The sequence below is a fragment of the Prionailurus bengalensis genome, chromosome A2 (genome assembly GCF_016509475.1).
Source record: "Prionailurus bengalensis isolate Pbe53 chromosome A2, Fcat_Pben_1.1_paternal_pri, whole genome shotgun sequence".
Classification (NCBI taxonomy): Eukaryota; Metazoa; Chordata; class Mammalia; order Carnivora; family Felidae; genus Prionailurus; species Prionailurus bengalensis.
In genome coordinates, this window is record NC_057348.1 from 46,372,697 (window position 1) to 46,394,553 (window position 21,857).

General features: G+C 43.2%; 1 protein-coding gene across 6 annotated transcripts in view; it reads left to right on the forward strand.

The window, feature by feature from the left end:
- Window positions 1-999: 999 nt before the first annotated feature.
- The window catches only part of ITPR1 (inositol 1,4,5-trisphosphate receptor type 1), a 328,207-nt gene continuing 307,349 nt past the window's right edge, over window positions 1,000-21,857 (forward strand). For all 6 annotated transcript variants that reach the window (XM_043587979.1, XM_043587980.1, XM_043587982.1 and 3 more), the window contains exons 1-2: window positions 1,000-1,253; window positions 2,039-2,109. The gene's annotated coding sequence lies outside the window, so the exon portion shown is untranslated. The remainder of the gene's footprint in view (window positions 1,254-2,038; window positions 2,110-21,857) is intronic.

The following is a 21,857-nucleotide window of genomic DNA, read 5'->3' on the forward strand; positions in this document are numbered from 1 at the left end:
TCTTTGCTTAGCCCTTGCCCTCCTTCCAAAAGCCAAACAGCATGCAGCCCAAGAGCCCAGGCACATTTTAGCAGGGGGCAGCAATCCATCTCATCCCAGCCGCCGTTATCGGGGGCTGCCGGAGGGCGACCCGCCTGAACGCGCAACATCGTGCCAGCAGCTGTCTCCGAAGCCCTAATTTTTCTGGCTTGCGGTTTATTTACTTAAGCATTTACAGCTCCGGGGAGCAGAGGGGCTGCTTGAAGCAAGGGTCAGGACCTAGGTGGCGGTTTGTATTTACTTTCTGCCTCCCAATCTCCGCGCCGGCGAGTCACAACTCGGCTCCTTTATTTTTGTGGACCGGAGAGGCTAGCGTTTCTTCATCTCCTGTGGGGCGAGGAAGAACACACGCGGCTCGGGGTCTCTCGAGCTACTTGCCTATGTCCCCTCCTGCGTAGATCATCCCTGCCAGAGTTCGTTTTCTATGCAAACCCGAGCAGGATGGAGCAGATTAAATAAAGACAACCTCGAGCCTTTAATCCTTGACCGCAAATACTGGCTTTTTTGTGCCCTGGATTTCTGAAATTCTTGGCTCAGGGACTCAAGGCGCGGGGGGGTGGGGAGGGTGCGTAACAGCTTGTAAAAACTTCCCAAAGCAGAAATCCGAGATCCTACCCGCACCCTCCTCACCCAGAGATACCTGGATTCAAAGGAAAGGGGGCAGCCGGAGGAGGAGCGTCCCCAAGGGTTGGGGGCGCCCCCCAGGGGTTGCTTTGGGTCTCGGGCTCCAGACCCGGCCAGCTCTCTGGTAAGAGGAGGATTCGAAGCCCGGACGCCCCGCAGGACGCCCCTCCCAGTCCCCGCGCGCTTCTATTCAGAGCCCAGCCCGGAGCCCAAGGGATTCTGGGACTCGTAGTCCTTCCCCGCAGCCCCAGGCGCCGCCACGACCTCGGACTCGGACTACATTGCCCAGGGAGCTTCCCGGCCTATATAAGCTGCCAGGAGCCGCTTCGATGTGCAGTAACCATGTGGATGTGCTGCTGAAGCGTTTCCTCAAGCTCGCTGGGGTGGGAGGAGAGGAGGAGGAGGTGGTGGTGGAGGAGGAGGAGGCAGAGGGTGGAGAGAGAGAAAGCGCACGCCGAGAGGAGGTGTGGGTGTTCCGTTTCCATCCTAACGGAACGAACTCCCTGTTCGCGGACATGGGATTACCCAGCGGCTGCTAACCCCTCTCCTCGCCCTGCTCCCCCAGCCCGGCGTGGCTCCCGGGCACCAAGGTAGCGGCTGGGGCCGGGCAGAGGGCGCGGGGAGTTGGTACTGTCCCCCACCCCGGGCGCAGAAGTTTTTGCCCCGCTCTTGCAGTTCTTGGTGGATTTGCATGCACTTGCATACGTTTGGGGGTTCTTTTACTGAGGGCATTTTTGGGGTGTTCATTTTAGGCTGAAAAAAAAATCTCTATTCGAGTGACTGGCCTCGAGGGCTACCCATTCTGGACCGGAATGGCATTCCCCCAAATTGGAAACTGTTGCAGCAGCTGCAGGAAATAGTTTTTTTTGGGGGGGTGGGGGTGGCGGGTGTTGGGGGGGTGTCATATGTGAGTCCAATCAAAGAAATAATCTTTTAAAAAATGTAGCCCTCCCTCGACCTGTTTGGTTGGGAGAAAAATGCATGTGGGGGCCTCAGTGGGGAGGGTTTTAAAAAAACGGAAGAAAAACGGGGAGCGCTGAGGGATGAAATGTGGACGAAGCTCACGCCCAATGAGGATGCGGGCTTCGGATACTTGGCCTAGGCTCTGGGAAACAAGTGCTTTGGGATCTGCCAAACACTTCCTTTAGTTCCAGCTTCCCCAGCACGTTCGAAGTTTTTGCGTGCCTAGTCTCACTTGTCAGTTACATACTGGAAATAAGTAAGCGGAGTTACCTAGAATCTTCGTGTCTTGTTTGGGGAAGAGGTGGGTCTCTCCAGGAAGGAGGCTAAAGAAGATGGAAGCTTGCAATTCGAAGCATTTCTGTTGGGGGCCGGCCTTCGTGGTCTTACACTCAGTTTCTTTCTTAATACTTAGGAGCTGACTACAGAGGAGCAGGATTCGCACAGCTGGCGTGTTTGGGCAACAGAGTGCCTGACCTCGGTCAGGTGAGTGTGAAGCCTGAGTGCTGTAGTCAATAATGAATTTTTGTTCGAAGTGTATTTTCTGTCCTCTTCTAAAGAGCCATGGGGATAGGAGTAGGAAAGAAATGGAAACTCCATGGCTTAGTGTCCAAAATTTGTCACTGCCTTTGGTGACAGCTTTAGAGAGCATTTGAGATACAGGGGGCAGTTCTGCCTAGCACTTTTGGCCAAGGCTCAGACTTAAAGCAGTCTGAAAGTTTATGAGAGGAGGGGGGAAAAGCCATTAAATGGAGCAATAAAAGGAATGCCCATTGGTGGCTGAGAATTGAACTTGTCTGGCAGCGTGCTGATGATTTAAATTCTGAAGGAGGCAGTACATTTCATCTGCCAAGATATGTAAGCAAAAATTAACTGCCTCTGTCTTTCAAAAATAGTCACTTTTTTCTTACTGTAACATGTGTTTAATCAGAGTAGGTTGGATTGCAAGAAATGAAAGTGGTTGCTGGCAGTTTGAAAGAATTAGTACTTTAAAAAGGGAAGTTAGTTCTTGAAGCATGAAAGAGTAGTATCCAGTCCTTGACTTGAAGCCACCTGAATGTCAAGGAATCTGATGAGTCCCTCTTGTTTAGGTGCTTATTGTGGGATATGAGTCGAAGGCAGCATTTTTCTGTGAAGACCAGCAGCTCCTCCCCCCTCCTCCCCATGGTCATACTGCTCTTTAAGAAAGGGAGGTTTTAACAGCTGCATGTACAGCCCATTGCTGCAGATTTGGCCATCACAAGTTTTTTCTTCCAAAATGATCAGGAACAGGGTAAACAGGTGGAGGTCTGGGTCTCAGCAACTTTTTTAACCTTCTAAATATTTAGCTGTTCCCTGGGCTACAATCTTTGGGTTTTTGAAATTAGAAAATAAAAGGCAGACACTTCATTATAGTAGTATAGTGCTTTTGTTTCCTGTTGATAAGATCCTTAGGAGGGCTGGTGGAGTGGGAAACATTGGCATGTGTGGACTGTAGTTCCTTCTTGGAGTTGTATAGACCTTCATGGCTACCTGGGCACTCAAAAGTCCAGGGAATGGGTTACGTTCCTCTCTTTTGAGCAAGCTCTTGACAAGGGGAAACTGATTCACAGACTCTTCTCCAACTTGTTGCTAAAAATAGCACGGACACATTAAGTACTTGTAAGCCAGATCTAGAGCCATGTATCACAGAAACTCTAAGTCAGGAACAGGTGAAGAAGTGGAGGTGTAGAGAGTGAAAACAATTGCCCAGTAGCTAGTACACAGTAGAGGCAAGATAGAACTCCAGGTTTTGGGACTGCACTGTGTCCGACAAATGCATTTAAGTTGGGTGGGAGAGGTGAGGGAAAAGCTGGAAAAATGGTACTTATTTCTGTTGATGAAATAACTCTTGTGTCCCAGCAGTGACGAATAAATAGTAATACATTGATTTAAGAAGGAAACGATGTAGCTGTAGATGTAGGGATAAGAGTGTGGCTATTTGAGGAGGTGTTAGATGTTACCCTGACTGTGTTTTAGAGAGCTGTGTGCTGAAAGCTGAATGGGGAGAGTAAAAGAAATCAAACCACGAGGAACACTGTTCAGCATTAGGTTCATCTCATAACTGAAATCCATCTTGATCATCTACATCAAGGCATCTGTGCAGGTTAAAAGAATCAGAATTTCTCAGTCTGAATAATTCAGTTTAAATTGCGGTGAGTCTAAACTGTGAAGTATCGGTATGTTTTCATATACTCTTCAGTTTGGTTTGTGGACAGTTGTGTAGAACACTTTTTCATTTCTTTCTTGTGTGTGCATGAGTGTGTGTGTGTGTGTGTGTGTGTGTGTGTTGAAAGTACAGTCTGTTCTTTAAATAATTCAGAACATAATATACTATCAAGATTTCCTTGTAGCAGGCAGGGAAAGTTCTTCATGCTCTATATGAATTACTCCTGGCTGCCTCTTTAAGTCCATGAAGTTGTTTGGGGTTGACAATATTATCCATTTAACAAAGTGGTGCCTTTTGGAGGGAAATGGCATCCTTTCTTGAGGAATGAGAGATGGAAAGGTTGCTTAGAGGAAAAGAGACAGATGAACCCAACCAGATAAATCTCTTGCCTTTTTCCTCAAAATATTTTCAAGTGAGCAGGACTAGGGTATTAGAGGGAGAGATAGAGAAAGGAATGAAACCTCTAATCCAATGGTATACAACTCGCTGACTTCTAGACAAAAAGAGTCGCATGGCTTTTTAGCTCATTTATAATGATCTTGTGGAAATTCTGATTTCTTTACAAGCAGCTCTTAAAAAACAAAAACGAAACAACAAACACCAAATATGACCACCCGAAAAAAAAAAGACGACAGAAAAATAAAAGTAGGCTTAAAGTTAGGTTCCTAGGTCAAGCTGTCTTGGATATATCTAATTAAGGAGTCTATATAAGGCCATTGTCCCATCTTGTTTAGTGTTGGTTTGATCTTTTAAAATAAAACACATTGGGTTTGCAAGCTCTTTATTAACTGTAAGTGCATGCAATTTTTTTGGTTTACTTTTGTGTTTTTAAGCTTTTGCACTGCTCTTGTAATGAAATCAGTTAAGGCTTGAAGTCAGTGACAGCAACATAATTTTTATGATTCCTACCAATTTTCGTAGTGTGTGTGGTTCTGAGGTAATTGCTAATGAGGATGAGCTGAAAACACCACTAAAACCATCACCTGTGGAGCTAATTCTGTTGAACTATGGCTAGGGTCTTCCCTCAGCTGGACATAGTTAACGACATTTGGTGTGATAAATCTGCGAATTTCTAATACCTGCTAACGTTGATATGATCCAAGTGTTTATTCCTACATTCAACAAATTTCTAGAGCACCTGCTATGTGCTGAGATCTAGGAGTTCTAGGTGCTGGGGATACAACACTGAAAGTCCTGTGCCCAAGAGGCTTAGATCCTAGTTAGGGGGAAATAGGCATTATAAATAAACAAACAGGTAGTGAGTGCTATGGAGAAAAAGCCAACTAAAGGGGAGCAGAAAATAACAGATGTTGGTGAGGATCTGGAGCATTTGGAACTTTTGTGTGCTGTTGGTGGGAATGTAAAATAGTGTAGGCAGTGCAGAAGACAGTATGGTGGTTCCTTAAAAAATTAAACAGAATTACCAAATGATCCAACAATTCCACTCCTGGGTACATAACCAAAAGAATTGAAAGCAGAGACTCAACTGATATGTGTACATTCATATTCATAGAATTATTCATAGTAACCAAAAGGTAGAAACAACCCACATGTCCACTGATAAATGAATGGACAAACCAAAAGTGGCATGTCCATATAATGGAATATTATTCAGCCTTAAAAAGGAATGAAATTGTTATATATGCTACAGGATGGGTGAAGGTTGAAAACATTATGCTAGGTGAAATAAGCCATACACATAGGGACAGGTAGAGTGGTGCTTGCCAGGGCCTGGGGAATGGGGAGTTTGTTCAATGGGTACAGAGTTTCATCTGGGAAGATGAAAAAATTCTGGATGTGGATGGCAGTGTTGGTTGCACAACTGTGTGAACGAACTTAATGCCATTGAATTGTACACTTAAAAATGATTAAAATAGTAAATTTTATGTTGTGTATGTGTATTTTACCACGATAAAAATTGACAGCAATAACAACAGTGTAAAGGGGATAAGGAGGTATTAAGTGGGGATTGGGAATCAGGGAAGGGCTCTTTTTTTAAATTTTATTTATTTATTTACTTAAATGTTTATTTTTCAGAGAGAGAGGGAGAAAGAACGTGGTGGGGGGGTGGTACAGAGGATCTGAAGTGGGCTCCTCGCTGACAGCAGAGAGCCCGATGGGAAGCCCCAAACTCAAGAACCATGAGATTGTGACCTGAGCCAAAGTCAGGCACTTAACTGACTGAGCCACTCAGGTGCCCATATTTTTAATTTTTTAATGTTTATTTTGAGAGAGAGCATGAGCAGGGGAGGGGAAGAGAGAGGGAGGGAGAAAGAATCCTAAGCAGGCCCTGCGCTGTGAGCGCAGAGCCCAATGTGGGGCTCGAACTCATGAACTGAAAGATCATGACCTGAACTGAAATCAAGAGCCACACACTTAACTGACTGAGCCACCCAGGCACCCCGGAAAGTGCTCTTTAATATGGTGCATTTGAGCAGAGATCTGAAGGAAGGGAGGTTAGCCAGTAGGTATCTGAGGGGAAAGGACATTCCAAAGAGCTAGAGCGAAAGTGCAAAGGCCCTAAGTTGGGAAAAGGTTCGACAGGTTAGGGAAAGGAAGGAGGCTAAGTTGGTTGCAGCTAAGGGAGAGCGCTAGCCCTTCAGATGGGAGAGGGATTCCAGGTCAGATCCTGCAGGCACCAAGGTTTTGCAGGTAAGCAATGGTTTATTTCCCTGAGGATTTCCTAACTTTCTCAGAACTCTACATGTGGTTCTCAGCATCCCTGAACTACCTTGTACTTTCTGAAGAGACTGGTGAGGCTGGCAAGATCACTTACCAGTTTGGAACTTGATTGGGGGTGGGGGGTAAAACCTAGATGTCTTGTTAGTCACATGACTTACTTCGGATTATAATCCCCTGTAGTTGGAAGGGAATCTTCTTGGATAAATAGATGAACCTGCAGTTGGTTTGGATAAGAATTTTAAGAATCTCATGATATTCTGTAGTTTTTTTCAACAGAAACCTTGTGTACTTTGCCACCACCCTCCAGTCTGTCAGGTCTCATTTTAAGGAATTACACAAGGAGAATTTACGTTCTGCTGTCTAGCATCATCCTTGGGGAATATGAACTTCCAAATAAGTAATTCTCTCTGATAAGTGAAGGGGATCCCTTCATGTGTACAAATTTATAACATACATATCTGGTGATACTTACTGCATAAGATGCACATATTCAATTAGCAAAAACAAGCCAGGCATCCATAATCCCATTCAAGATGAGGGTTCCAGACCCCTGCATGTATACATAAGTAAAAATTATGTGTATAATATCATTAAAAAGGACTCATGCCGTCCTCAAGTTTTGTTCCTTGCTGGTTTCACTCTATCCTGAACAGCTATCTTGTTAATCAATAGACACCCGTGTTTTCATTTTTATGACGGTATCTGTACCTTTGATGTGATTGCATTTGGGTGGTGACAGGTATGGAATCACTAGGGGAAAACATCATTCAGATTTCATCACCATCATAGAATCCAGGTTTTCTCTCTCAGTTTATACTGGTTTTTAAGAAAACTAAATGGAAGGTAAAGCACTATTCCAAAGTTAGCTGGGTCATTACAGGGATAAAGCTTAGTAATGATTTATTTCAATACAGAATCTCTTATTCTTCAGAGTAACCTTCACTGTAGATAATTGGAAACACATAGATCAGTGAGATCTTAGTATCATGAACCCCTCTTTACTTATCACCTGTCTGCACAGTTACCAATTCATGACCATTCTGTTTTCACCTGCATTCTGATACACGCGTCTTGGGTGAGTTGGGAACAAATCCCTGATACCAGTTCATCTGTATTTTATTTTATTTATGTTTATTTATTTATTTTGAGAGAGAGCAAGAGAGCGAGCGTGTGCGTGAGCACAAACAGGGAAGGAGCAGAGAGAGACAATCCCAAACAGGCCCTGTACTGTCAGCGCAGAGCCCAGTGTGGGCTCGATCTCACAAACCATGAGATCATGACCTGAGCCAAAGCCAAGAGTCGGGTGCTTAAGTGACTGAATCACCCAGGCTCCATCTGTATTTTAGTATGTAGCTCTAGCATAGGGATTTAAAAACAAAAACAAAAAAACAACAACATAATACTGTGACCCATCACAGGGAGAAAAAGACATATTTTTTAATGGAGTCTGTGTTCTCCTTTTATGTTTATGTACATACATACAACATATATTACACAGGTGCATATATACACACATGCTTACAATATATACACACAATAATAATATATATGTATATTTAACCGTTTGTTTGAATCAGGATCCAAATAAGGTCAATAGATTACAAATGGTTGATGTGTCTTTTAATCTATGTTTTCTCTACACCTCTTCTTCTCCATGCATTTTATGGTTATTATTGAGGAAATGGGGTGATTTATTTTCCCATACTTAAGATTTTGCTGACTGTGTCAGAGTGGTATAGTTAAACATGTACCTGTGTTCCCTGTGTATTATGCTATCTGGTGCTTAAATGTAGAGGCTTGATCAGAATCAGGGTTATTGTTGTTGTTGGCTACTTATATTTTTTTGAACTTCATTCAGGGAAGTATATGATATGTCTGGATATGCCTTATGATATTAGGAACCATTGATGTTCATTGCCTTAATCCATTAGTTTGTTAGGACTTGTCAAACTCCTGTTTTTCATTCTTCATTCATTAGCTGAACTATTTTATAAAAAGAAATTTTCCTCCACTAAGTTTTTTTGTTCTCTGTATTTTACTAGTTTTCAAAAATAACAAGTCGTTTCCTTACCATGATACATGGCAATGGTTCTCAACATGGTAACCCTGGGGACATTTTTGGTGGTCACAGCTAGGAAGAGGGTGCTGCTGGCCTAGAGGCGAGGGTGCTGATAAACAGCCTACAATACATTGCATAGCCATGTGCAGCCCAGAATTCTCCCTTTCGCAGTTAACAGCAGTGCAACTATTGAGAAACCCTTGTACCAAGATGACCAGTGGGTGTGTATTTTGGTTACTATCTTTGTGAACTTGTGAATTTAAGCATAATTTATATCTCTTTTTGTGTAGCTATCCTTCTTGATCAGAGTGCTCATTTTTGCTCAGCAAGAGAGAGGCTTTTGAAGTTGGTTCAAAAACACAACTGTAGTAGTCTTTGATAGCTTGCTTGCTTTCAATATGAGAGAATGTTCCAGGCCCATATTCTATATTTCTTGCCCCAGGCCTGGAATCAGTCTTTTCTCCAAGGAGCTATAGTTCTTTTGAGTGGGAAATGGTGTTCAGAGACCTCTGCTCAGGGCCAGATAGGTATTCTTATTTTCCTCATACAGGTCAGAAAAGAAAGCAGAATGAAGAAAACTTAAAACCTGAATATTTTCAATGAAGGTATTTCCAAAGCATAGTTAACACATCTTTGCCTTTTTAAAAAGGATTCTGAAGGTACTCCTAACTTTGCACTTTGGTATCAGTTTTAACCTTAGTGTACTGGTGCTCAGGTAACAATAGTACTCCCTAGATTGGTAGGAATGTTACTGTTGTTCTGTATCCATGTTCTTCATACTGTATGGCAACCCACTATGAGATCCTGAAATCAGTTTAGTGGGCCTCCTTTAGCAGTTTTTTTTTTTTTTTAACTTTATTTATTTAGAGAGAAGGAGAGAGAGAACACAAGCGAGGGAAGTGCAGAGAGAGGGAGACAGAGAATCTTAAGCAGGCTCTACGCTGTCAGCACAGAGCGTGACCTGGGGCTTGAACTCAGGATCTATGAGATCATGACCTTAGCCGAAATCAAGAGTCAGATGCTTAACCAACTGAGCCACCCAGGTGCCCCTCCATCAGTGTATGTGTGTATACATATATACACATACATATGTGTGTGTGTGTGTATGTGTATATATATATATATATATATATATATTTTTTTTTTTTTTTAATGAAGTCGAGTAAATTAGAAAAACATCAAAGTGTATTGTATGGATACTTAGAAGGACATCCCCCCCCCCCCATTCTCTCTGTCTCTCATACAGAGTGAACAGTGGGTTGTATTTCTTACTGTGGGTTTCAGTCAAAAATTTGAAAAACATTGCTCTACGTCTTTATTCCTCCATTTGTGGTCACCAGACCATTATCTTTGCCTTCAACAGTGAGCTTGTTAGAAATGTAGACTCTCAGGCCCCACCCCAGACCCAGTGAATCAGAACCTGCATTTTAGCACAATCCCCAGGGGATTCATGCACACTCGAAAGTGTGAGAACCTCTATACTTAACCCCCAGTGTTTTTTCAGTGTTGTCTTATTTTTATGGTTATTTTTTCCTGGCTTGTTCTCACCTGTTGGAACTGACCTTTGTACTTGTGCTTAGTGGCCTTTTCATTCTCAATCAAGTGGAAGGTAGGCTAAGTCACCACTGAAGGTGAGCATGAAGGTCTGGCAGGACTGTCTCTGACAAAACTGGAAACATTTGTTCTTACACTTGGGGGACTCTCTTATTGGCAGCAGTTTCAGATAGAAATGATAACGTGTGAAACCTACTTAGGGTTGGGAGGTCACAGGTAGGAACAAGGCTGCATTTAACATGCTGTTTTCAGACACTTTGAGCAACTTAGGTTTTATAATGTTGTGTGACCCAGCAAATTAGCAGAACTTCTGGGCTGCTTATATGGTTGCTTATCAGATATAGATGAACGTAAGAAGAAACATCACTGACCTCCAAATTCTTTGCTGTTTGTCTGTGTTTCACTAGGAACTTTATTTGGGAAGTGACTTTGTTTTGCAAAAACAGTTTCAAGACTTAACCATGCACGTATTTCTTTTTTTTTTTTTTTTTTTTAACATTTATTTATTTTGAGAGCATGAGATGTGAATGGGCAGAGAGAGAGACAGAGAGAGAAAGAGACGGAGAATCCCAAGTGGGCTCCACACTGCCAGCGCAGAGCCTGATATGGGGCTCGAACTCATGAACTGCAAGATCATGACCTGAGCTGAAGAGTCGGGGTGTTTAAACTGGCCACCCAGGTGCCCTCCATGCACATATTTCAGAATAGAAAAAGCTGATACAGTACCTAGACTTAAGGACATTCATTTATTTGCTTTGGTGCATCTGTGCCTGTGACTATGTCCCCATCCCTGCCCTGTCTATATCCACCTTGCCAAATACTACCCAAATGCTTCCTCTTCTGGGAAGCCTTTCCTGATAATTTGAAAATCTTTGTTATTTGAAACTCCATGGCGCTTTAAATCTATTTTCCTCACGGGCCTTTTTGATTTTTAACCTACAAATGCACCTGAGAAATAGTGTCCACAAGAGATTTGTTGAAAGAAGTTATGTATCTCCATGTTATATCTCCCTTGGAAGAATGTAGGCTGCTTGTCAGAAGAATCTAATCATTTGTAAGCTTCTCCTGATTAAATATTTCTGAAATTGGTGGTTTGCTTTGAAAAGCCTCTTTTGCTGTGGAGAGCAAAGTGAGGACTGTGCAGAAATGTATTAAGTGGTTCCTTTTGATAGCTTTTGAGGTGTTGCTCAGAACAGTTCTTGGGTGGGCATTGGGTTTGGGAAACTGTTGAGTGTTAATAAAAGGGAGTGAAGGTAATAATCAGGGAGGGAAGCACAGTTGCTCTGAGGCTGTAATGGTATCGCCCTGCCGAACCACAGGATGGGGGCTCCGCAGGACTGGGTACTGACTGCCTCTTGAGTAGGGGCTAAACATGTAACATCTGTGCTTCTGTTTCCTCCTCTGTAGAATAGGTATAAAAATACCTGCTTTGGGCCATTGCTGCCAAGTCAAATGTTTGCAAAAAGTCTCAGAGATTAAAAAAAGAAAGAAAACAACAACAAAGCCTGTGTCCCTAGAGGAATGGTTCTCAACCAGTGGGGTGATTTTGCCCTGTGGGGACTTGTGGCAATGTCTGGAGACTTTTTTGTCACAGCTGAGGGAAAGTGGGTGCTACTGGCATTTAGCAGGTAGAGGTCAGGGATGTCACTAAACATCCTGCAATACACATGATATGTCCTCCACAACAAGGAATTATCTGCACTAAAATGTAGCCCTCAGTAGCCCTGAGGTTGAGAAACTGTCCTAGACTGATTTTTCCCAGACTAATTGAGACACTGCTCTCTCTCTGAGGATGTTCATCAAATCTGATTTGTTGGTTTTTGTTTTTTGTTTTTTGTTTTTTATTATTTTTATTATTATTTTGGTGGTTCAGGTTGTGAGCAGAGTGGCGTCTCTTCAGGCTGGGGATGACTTTAACTTTTTAATAAAATAAATACCACCCTTCCCCCGCTTCCCCTAGGTACTGGCTTTGGTTTCTGGAGCCCTGTGATCTATTTGCTTTGTTGTTGTTTTTTAATGTATGTTTTTTTTGAGAGAGAGAGAGAGCGTGTGAGCACGGGACGGGCAGAGAGAGGGAGACAGAATCTGAAGCAGGCTCTGGGCTCTGAGCTGTCAACACAGAGCCTTATGTGGGGCTCCAACTCACAAACCCTTGAGATGATGACCTGAGTCTAAGTCGGATGCTTAACCACCTGAGGCACCCTGGTGCCCCTATGGTCTATTAGCTTTGGTAGTACACGGCTGTGTGACCTACAAGAAGTCACTCAGGTTTATTGTTGTTTGCTTTTTCCGCCTATAAAATGAGGAATTTCAGCTAGATGATCTCTACCCACCAAATAGAAAATTTTCTGACTGCCAACTTTGAGCTTTTGATTGGCTTTTCTTATATTGGCCTGGGAGAATAGGAAACTTGAGAGCACGTGTCAGAATTGACATCTTTGCTGAAAAATAGCCATGTAGATAATGTACCTTTTTCAAGCATAGGCTATTTAGTGGGCATGTTTGTGAAAAGGCACATAGGTTTATCTTTGTGTGCGTGTGTTTATCTCTTGTGTGTCTAATGAGCAACATTTAAATTAGAGAATTGCTCTGAACTGCTGATTTACAACTGCTCTTTCTGAGATTGTCATAGAGGGCCCTGCTTAAAGTTGAAACTTCTGAGTTGGTGACTTCCTTTGGGACTGTCTGAAAACGAAAGCAGAATGCAATTTTCTATCCTCCGAGAGAAGTGCTTTTTGCAATAGAATAAGTGGTCTCCTGATGGGACACTGCATTTCTGAGGACAATCTGATTAGCCACTAATAGGACCAGAAGGCAAGCAGGGGGCTGCACAAACATGTGTATGGTGGGGTGGGGGGAGCTGCCGGCCGGTGTCCACCTCAGAAATACCGTGTTTCTGCTCCTCGTTTCACAAGAAAGATGATATCGTCAAGTCTTTGCTCAAAGGAAGTTCCAAAATTAACTGTGAGAGTGCCCAGTTACAGAAGAGACGGTGTAAAAGAGCGCCTCTTTCCTTGTCTTGGAAAAGTCCACTGTGAGTGTGGTAGGTTTTCTCTTCCCTGTATTTACAGCCATATTACCATATATGTACCTGGGTGAGGGCATCTTAAGGAGGCCTGTGCTCCTCTGGAAGGAGTGTCCTTGGCCTCCAGCCACGAGATTGATCAAATGCCGGCAACTCTTCCTTTTTCTGTGCACCCTCTTGCTTTCCCTCTGAAAGGCCTTGTGGTTTGCCTGGCTTGGCCCACGGGGGGGGGGGGGGGGGTGCTGCTTGACCTGAAAGTGAAGTGCTGCTCTTTTGTGTTGATGGCAGCTGTGGCCCCCAGGTCCTATCTGTGTTCCTGGAGACCAGCTGCCCGAGGCCTGCTGAATCTCCAGGCGCTTTTAAGTCTTTGTGCATGAGCCCTCTCTTTGCTGCCTAGCTTGAAAGGAAGCCTTTTGATTTTATTCATTTTAAGCAATCATTTTTAAAGCAAGCAGCAATAAAACCAGCACTAAGTCTTTGGCAGAGGACTTCTGTTTTTTAGGAGGTGGAGATGATGTGAATATGCCAAGAAAGAGCAGAGAAGACTGATGGATTTCCATTGGCTACCTTTTTTAGCAGAAGAATGGCTTTTCCGAGTACCCTGTGCTTTGGGGCCAAGTGGCAAAGCTTAGTGACTGAAGGGTAGACCCAGAGGGGGCTATGGAGGTGGGATGCTGTCATTCATTCTTCACCTGGCTGTACTTTGGGGGTTTGAATTTTACTAGGAAGAGTGGGAAGAACATTCTGCTGGAGTTGGCATTGACAAATTCAGATAAATGTATCACACAGTGTGTCCTTTGTCTATACCACTCATCATGTGGACTTGCTGGTTGATAGGGTTAATCCTCAACGTATTGTAAGCCCTAAAAAGTTTAGTAAGAGTAGTTTATGAGAGTTGAAAATACAGCAAATTGGCAGACAGGAATAATCCCAGTAAACAGGAATGTTTCCCATCTTTTACTTTCTTTGTGCTAAGCAAGCCCATTATTTTCTTTTACACATTTGAACCTCAAAACAGCTTTATGAGGCAAGCTCTCATGATCCTCATTCTGCAGATGAGGGAACTGAGTTCCAGAAAGAGTAAGTAACTTGGTCAAGATTATAAACTTCCTGTCACACTTAGCAATAAAGGCAGACTTTTTACCCTGGCTTGGGAAATGCCACTGGCCCGGGCTTCTTCTTCTCTGACCTTACCCCGCACTTTCTTTCTTTCCCCGTTAATGGTCCAAACGTTGTGGCTGGCTGTCTTTTTCTTGAACTTGCCAACTTCTTTTCTGCGCACAGTGCCTTTGTACTAGCTATTTGCTCTGCCTAAAATGCTCTTCCACCTGATTTTTTTGCATGATTGCCTCTGTCTTGACTTTCAGGTCGTAGCTTAAATGTCTCAACTTGCTCTCTCTGACCAGCCAAAAGTAAAATGTCACACAGTTTTAATTCTCTGCCTAGTACTTAACACTATCTGATTGGTTGTGCCTGTAAAACTATCATGAGAACCAGGACCTGGACTGTCTTCTTTTTACCTATGTCCCACACACCTGGAGTAGGGATAGTGCATGGTAGGTATTTGATAAATTTGTTGAATAAAAAGGTGGTTTCAAATCAGGGGGTTTTCTCTAAAGTCTTGGATGTTGTATGTTTTGCATTTTAGTCCTGTCCAGTTTTTCATGTTTATGCAGTATGAGTCCTGAGCACATAGGCAGTGTCAAACCAGAACTTAAAATTTATAGTAGCATTTTTCAAAATTTTGGTTCTCAGGAACTCTTGACATGCTTAGAAATTTCTGAGGACCCCAAAGAACTTAGGTTTATGTGAGTTAGAACCATCTGTACTTACCTCATTAGAAATTAACACCAAGACAATTAACACTGAGACAACATGAAAAATAAGCCAATCGTATGTTAACACAGTAACATATTTTTAATGAACAATAGCTATATTTTCCAAAAAAAATTTTTGCAAGAGAGTGGCATTGTTTTACTTTTTTGCAAATTGATGAATATTTGGCTTAATAGAAGATAGCTGGAGTCCTGTATCTTACATATTTCCACCTCCAGTCTCTTCTGACATCTCATGTCCTGTAGCCTCTGGAAAACTCAACCATGGTGTGAGAGATGGAGTAAAAAGGCAAATAGTGCGTTGGTGTTATTATGAAAATAGTTAGGACTTTGAAGGGCCTCTGAAAGGGTCTTGGGTTGAACTCCCAGGGGTCCTTGGGCGTCATGGAGAACCACTAGCTTGTAGAGTAGCCAGGTAATTTGAAAGGTGGGTGGTGCCATGGAACAACTCAGAGACTGAGAACCTGAAGGCTTAGGTAGCAGGATGCAATTGATTGTTCCTAAGTCCGGATATTGAATCAGAGCTTTTTGTTTAGAAATACATGCATGGGGATACATTGAAGCTGTGTCTGCAAAACAAACACAAGAAAACAAAACAAAAAAAACCCTTCTCAGCTAAAGTGCTGAATTGCAAAGGACCCTGAAAACTTGGAAGCTAGTGGTACTTGTTTTAGGTTCATCTTTTTCAGATGAGCAAGATTATAGCAAGCATTCTAGAAGTTCTGCAGTGGGATGGGTCATTAAAAAATAATAAAGCGTGGGTTCTTCTCCATGTCTGAGAATAGTAGCTTCAAATATAACTCCCTTTATAGCTGTTACTCTAAACCCTTACTTGGTTCTCCTTGTAGCTTTTGGACTCAGATGAAGTTGTGTCCTATAATAGAAATTAGATTGGTTTAGTGCTTTATTGGTCTCAGATATTGTCACAACTGGTCTTAAAGATACCAAGGTGGAGGCTGTTAAAAATAGATGAGATAATCCCTGCTAGCCAGCCATTTAAGAAAGGCAAATGATTACAGTCCAGGCCTCTGGGGGGTATTTTGAACGTCTCGGGTAATGTATATAAGATTGTGAAAGTTAAGGTAATTGGGTGGTAAAACACACAGGGAACTTGGACCTCAGGAGATGATTGGTGCCCTGGGGGGCCGGTGTGGCAGGGAGGTCCTTAGTTCCTGACACCAATGCTTGGAAGGACCTAATTTAAGGGCAGACTCTGTGGGGCTTTTCTCCTTCCCAATTACTGTTTAGCCCCAAGGCCCAAGCGGCTTCATCTTACTTAAATAAAGGAGGCTTCTTGCTTCTATGTGTCCATAAAAATCTTCAGGTCAAAATATTTTGGTCCCTGGCTTTGGGGTCCATTACCTGGTATAAATAAAGCTTCTGACTTCCTCCTTTGCCTGTCTAGGATTAAGTGATACCTTAGGTAACTTCTTGGTTAATGAAAGTATTCTAATTTAGTCTCATTTCAGGAGTTGCTAACTTCTAAATTCTGAGTTGTGTGTAGGCGAAAATTGAGATTTTTTTTTTTTTTTTAGAAAAATGAATATAATGCAATTAGTTAAGTGTGTGCGGGAGAAATAGATGGGAAAAATTATAATAAGTGAGTTTTCTGGCATAGTCAAAGCTTTTAGCAAAAAGGAAAAAAAAAGGAAACTCAAAACCTATCTTAATGCTTAAAATGAAACGAATATACTTCTTTTTCAGTGAGGCTATGATTTAGCCTGTCTTCACACCGAAATGAAAGAGGTTCTAAATATTGAATTATTCCTTTGAAGATGTTTCCACCTCATCTCCTCCTTGCCTCCCACAGGGGCCTGATTTGATGTTAGAAGTGGGAATGGAGTTGAGGTCTGACTGTCTTGGGTATGGTGAGTTTGGGGGCTGAAAAGCAACAGTACCTTGGATGACCTGTGCAAGTACTGCCCACCTCCTAGGCTTACAGAGATTGAAACATTTCTGAGACATGTTTATTGGGATGTGTTTCCAACAGTGCTGACAAAGTAAGAAGCATATATGAAGTAGAAGAATAAGTTATAGACAGAAGTGAGTGAAGGCTTTGGAGGAAGAAAAGTGAACTTTTCCATTTCAGTCTCATTCAAAAATACAAAAATGGGTGTTTACTAAAGGCCATATATTGGGCTGAGCGCTTTGTGTGGATTATTTGTTTAACCTCTCTTGGTGACCCTGAAATAGGAAGAGTCTCTCCTCCTTTTTTTTTTTTTTTTAAATGTCTGTTTATTTTTTTTTAAAAATTTTTTTTTTCAACTTTTATTTATTTTTGGGACAGAGAGAGAGAGAGCATGAACGGGGGAGGGGCAGAGAGAGAGGGAGACACAGAATCGGAAGCAGGCTCCAGGCTCCGAGCCATCAGCCCAGAGCCTGACGCGGGGCTCGAACTCACGGAGCGCGAGATCGTGACCTGGCTGAAGTCGGACGCTTCCCAGGCGCTGTACAAGGGAAGGAAGAACTCAGCTCTCCTGTCTTCATGGGCTTGATAGTCTAGAGGTGAAGACAAGTAAATAAGCAAACCAGTAAATAAGCAATTTTAGGACAGTGGTAGTGCCCAGATAGGGTAATTAGAGTACCGAGTAGAGAAGAATGTCAGGCAGCAATCACAGCGTGTCCAAAGGCACATGGCATGTTGGGGGATCCGGGAGAATGTTCATCATGGCCAGAGGGTAAAAGGTGGGTGGGCAGTACAGCGAGACGAAGAGGTGAAGGTAGGCAAGGACCAGATCATGAGGAGTGCCAAATCTCTTTGGAATGTTTTAAGCACAGGAGTGACATAGTCTGATTTATGTTTCTATAAGATCACGCTGGAAAAAAAAAAAAAAAGATTTTGCTGGCTTATGTGTAGAATAGATTGAGGGGCAAAGAAGGATTCAGAGAGAATCTTTATGGAGCCCATTTGTCAATGATCCTGGCTGAGGTTTGGGCGGGAGTAAAAGAGTTACAAAGAATTGGAGGATTCAAGAGAGACTGAAACTTAAAATCAGTAAGATTAGATGCTCCTACTTCATTACTTGCTAAATATTTACTCAGCACCTACCATGTGCTAGGGATTGGTGAGAGGAATAAAGTAGTATGCAAAACAGATCCCTCAAACCGATGCTGGCTTAAACTAGGACAGGGCATGGGATAAGGATGAATGTATTCTAGGCCTGAGTGAAGAGCATGGGCAAAGGCCTTGTGGCAGGGATAAGGCGAGGGAAGACTGGAGGTGCCACCAGGCGTTGTGGAGGTAGATGAAGTGGGTGGGGAGGAGGAGAAACAGATTGGGGAGATAGTTGACTTCTTTCTGGTATATTGAGGTGCTGTCAGTATCCAGGAGCTGAATCCCAGTAGTTGTTGGCCTTGAGGTACAGATTGAGGAATCCTAGAAGCCCCTGGAGCCAGTGGGGGTCGGGTGGGATGGGATGACCCAGGGTGGGTGTAGAAAAGGCAAAGAACAACAAGATTGTGAGACCACAGATGTGGAGGACTACGACCTCTGGTTTCTGTTCACCTAGGAGATCTCTGAATTTGTGTTTTTATTCCCGCCTTTCTTTTGAGTGGAATCAAATGTACCTTTTCCTTATACATTGCTCAGGTTTCAGTGGACAAAGAACTGAAGCTGAGCCAGTGGGCAGTGTGAGGCTCCTGAGTGTCTCACAGAGGCAGTGAGCCCCCTTTCTGTGCCCTGGTCCAGCCACCCTGGGAGAATCCTATTTTAAGAGGTACATCACCCTGTCAGAGCAGTGCTGGGAGGTGGCGAGGTGGAGGGGGCGCAGTAGTTGCCTGCATACATTGCACTTATTTCCTGCAGGTGTTTTGCTGACTTGTTGATGCACGTGATCTTACTGAACCTAGTGACAGCCTGTTGAGGGAGCTACTCATATTATCCCCATTTTATGGATGAGGAAAGTGAGGTTTAGGAAGATGAGAGAGCTGGCCTGAAGTCCTAGAATGACGTGGTGGCAGAGCTGGAGGTGCCTGGCAATCTGACTCTGGAGCTTCAGCTCCTGTCTGCCCTTGGGTGAGGACTGCTCTGGAGACCAGGCCATGTCTGGAATCACCCAGGATGATGATGCTCTGCAGACAGAAGCAAAGTCCTAAGGAGATCAGAGGGCGTTCACATTTTGAGAGGTTTCTGAGCATTGGGGGATAGACCAGTAGCAGATTTTCTAGGAGATTTTTTTGTGCAGGGGACACGAATATTTCCTAACTGGGCTTTTTGAACCTGGAACCATTTCTGGAACCATTTGAACCCTTGCCCAAACCATCTGAACCGTGAAACATTGCCAGGTGTTTAAGCAGAAGCAAGGTCATCCTTAGGAGTCATGGTAGGGGGATTCCATTATTGGGCAAGAGATGGAATTACACACTTTATAGGTTCCCTCCAACCTTTATGCCATGATTCTGTATATTTGGAAAGACTACAATGCTTTGTGATTGGGAACTGAGCATAATTCCATAGAGTTCAGGTTATTTTTAATAGGTGAATTAGGGAGGATAATTATTTTCCCTAAAGTGAAATATATTGTCACAGATCATCCAGGAGTGCGTTTGTTAGGATACCCACCTGATTTTTTGTACGGGGATCCTTTGCTTTGCTGAGTTTAAATTTTGGAGTCCTAGAATCTTTCAGTTCGACTTCATCTGACTAAAAAATAATAAATAGCCAGCACTGAGTGAAAGTCTACCAGTCTCTGTATCAGGTACTTTTCAGGCACTGTTTCATCTGTTCCTTACAATAATCCCTTGCAGTTAAGTGTTATCCTCATTTTACAGATGAAACAAAAACAGGTTTAAGTGGGCTGGATGGCAGTGTTGAGCTAATAATAATAATAGCTTGCACCCAGAAAGAAGATTGGAGCTCTGCACCTGACCATCCGAGCCTTTTCCAATATATCGTGGACCGACTCAAAGCTGATTAGCAAAGAGCCCTGGGTGTGGTTAGAGTGTTTGACCTATCAAGGTCTTGCAGATCAAGGTTGGCGCTGGCTGTTTTTGTATTAGGGGGTCCCCGGCTGGGAGCACTGGGTACTGCTGTGAGAAGTTGGCTGGCACAGATGGTCTAGGATCAGATAAAGAGACAGGTTCTCCCACCCTGTTATAAACAACAGGAAGTCTTCCAAAAGATTGCTCCCACACCCATCACTCACTGGCTGACTTTTCCCTCCAGGCTCCAGAGGCCTGTTCTGTTGACTTTCCTGGCCTTTGTTTTTCCTTCTAGGGTAGGGCTGATGATGGCCCCAGGACCTTTCCTCCCTCTCTCCCTTATCCTTCTCCTCTTCATACACTTAACTAATGATAGATGAGGGGAGCCCTTCAAAGCTTTCCAGCCAGACCAGTCCTTTTTGAGGGGACCTACTTCTTGAGGCCCTTGGGGAAGACTCTGTAGCGCCTTCCACTTCCCGTTTTTGGTTGTTTCTTTAAATTGGGGACCCCTGGCAGATTTCCCAGTTGAGGATCATTAACTATGGTGGACATACTGATCATTGTTTTCTGGGAAAACTGTAAAATAATGGCTAAAGTTGACTTAGTTGTCTACTTAACAAACATGGTTAGGAAGAAGGTTAATTTCCTTTTTTCTGACTTACCAAAGTGTTGTGTGGCCATGGTAGAAAAATTAGGGAACACTGAGGTAGAAGAACTAGGAAACAGAATTGTACAGAACACAGAAATTCAGGTCTTCATAATCTTAATAAGGATGGCTGATGTTTTCGTCCATGTTCCAGGGGTCATTGTTGATGAGAAGCTCTGCTTAAGACTCTGACGTGACTTAAAACCCTGGCCTGGGGCATCTTCACCTCTCTGGATCTTGGTTTCTCCAATAAAATGAGAATAATAGTTGTACCCACTTCATGTGGTGGTCGTGAGGATTCAGTAAGGGAACACGTGTAAAGCCCTTAAGCACCACCGTGAGCCTGATGATGCTTGATAAATGTTAGTCATTATTATTTGCAATGGTAGCACTGCAGAACTGTGCTAGAGAAACACTGTGTTCAGACATCTATTTCAATTATCAACTGCAGGCGATACTGAGTACATCATTCCAGAACACTGAATTATGTCTGCTTCTTTCCATTAGGGACCTGGAATCTTTCAGTAAGGTAACCAGGAGGTGAGGAAAGTTGAGAAAACAGGGGTCACACTGCTATTTACTGGCCTGATCTCCACGGAGGCCAATTTGAAGGGCAAGCCCAAAAGGACAGAGTTTAGGCCCACTAGACAAGGCCTCCTTGACTGAGCACATCCCTGCTCTCCTGTATCCAGGCTTCCCCTGTGTCCTTCTGGGAGGCCAGAGTGTGAAGACACAAATTTGGTCTGGCTCAAAATTCAAACAGAACTTGATTTCCAATAATCAGTCCCAGATGTATGTTGACTTGCTGACCCCTTATGATGAGGCTTTTAAATATAAGCACATAAGGGAAATATTAAAGTCCTTAGTGTTTTCCACTTGTGCAGCTTTTTTGGGTGTTGTTTAAAACACTGGTTTGCCTTTTAGGTATAAAATAACCAGTTAGGAAGAAATAACAGACTTGATTCTGGAGAGTGGGTCTTGGCTGGCAAATTGTCCCTCTACACATGATTTGTGTGTCTTTCCACAAGGTTTACAGATGTTGGCTGTTTTTTTGGAGAATGTGTTCTCACTTGCTGTCTTTCTCAATGCATAAGTTCATGTTCAGTGAAATGTTCCTTCTCTTGCTATATCTGGGTTGTTTGGAGGGATTAGTTTTTCCTTGTAGATTCTCAAGCAGTGAACTGAGGTTATTTAACAGTTCATTTTTAGCACCTGGCACTCCTGCTAAGTAGGAGAAATGCTTCCCTAGGTTTCCTGATGATCATTGCTCCATGATTTTAACCAGAAGAAAACTTGGTGCCCAGAAGGCAATTCCAGAAGAGAAT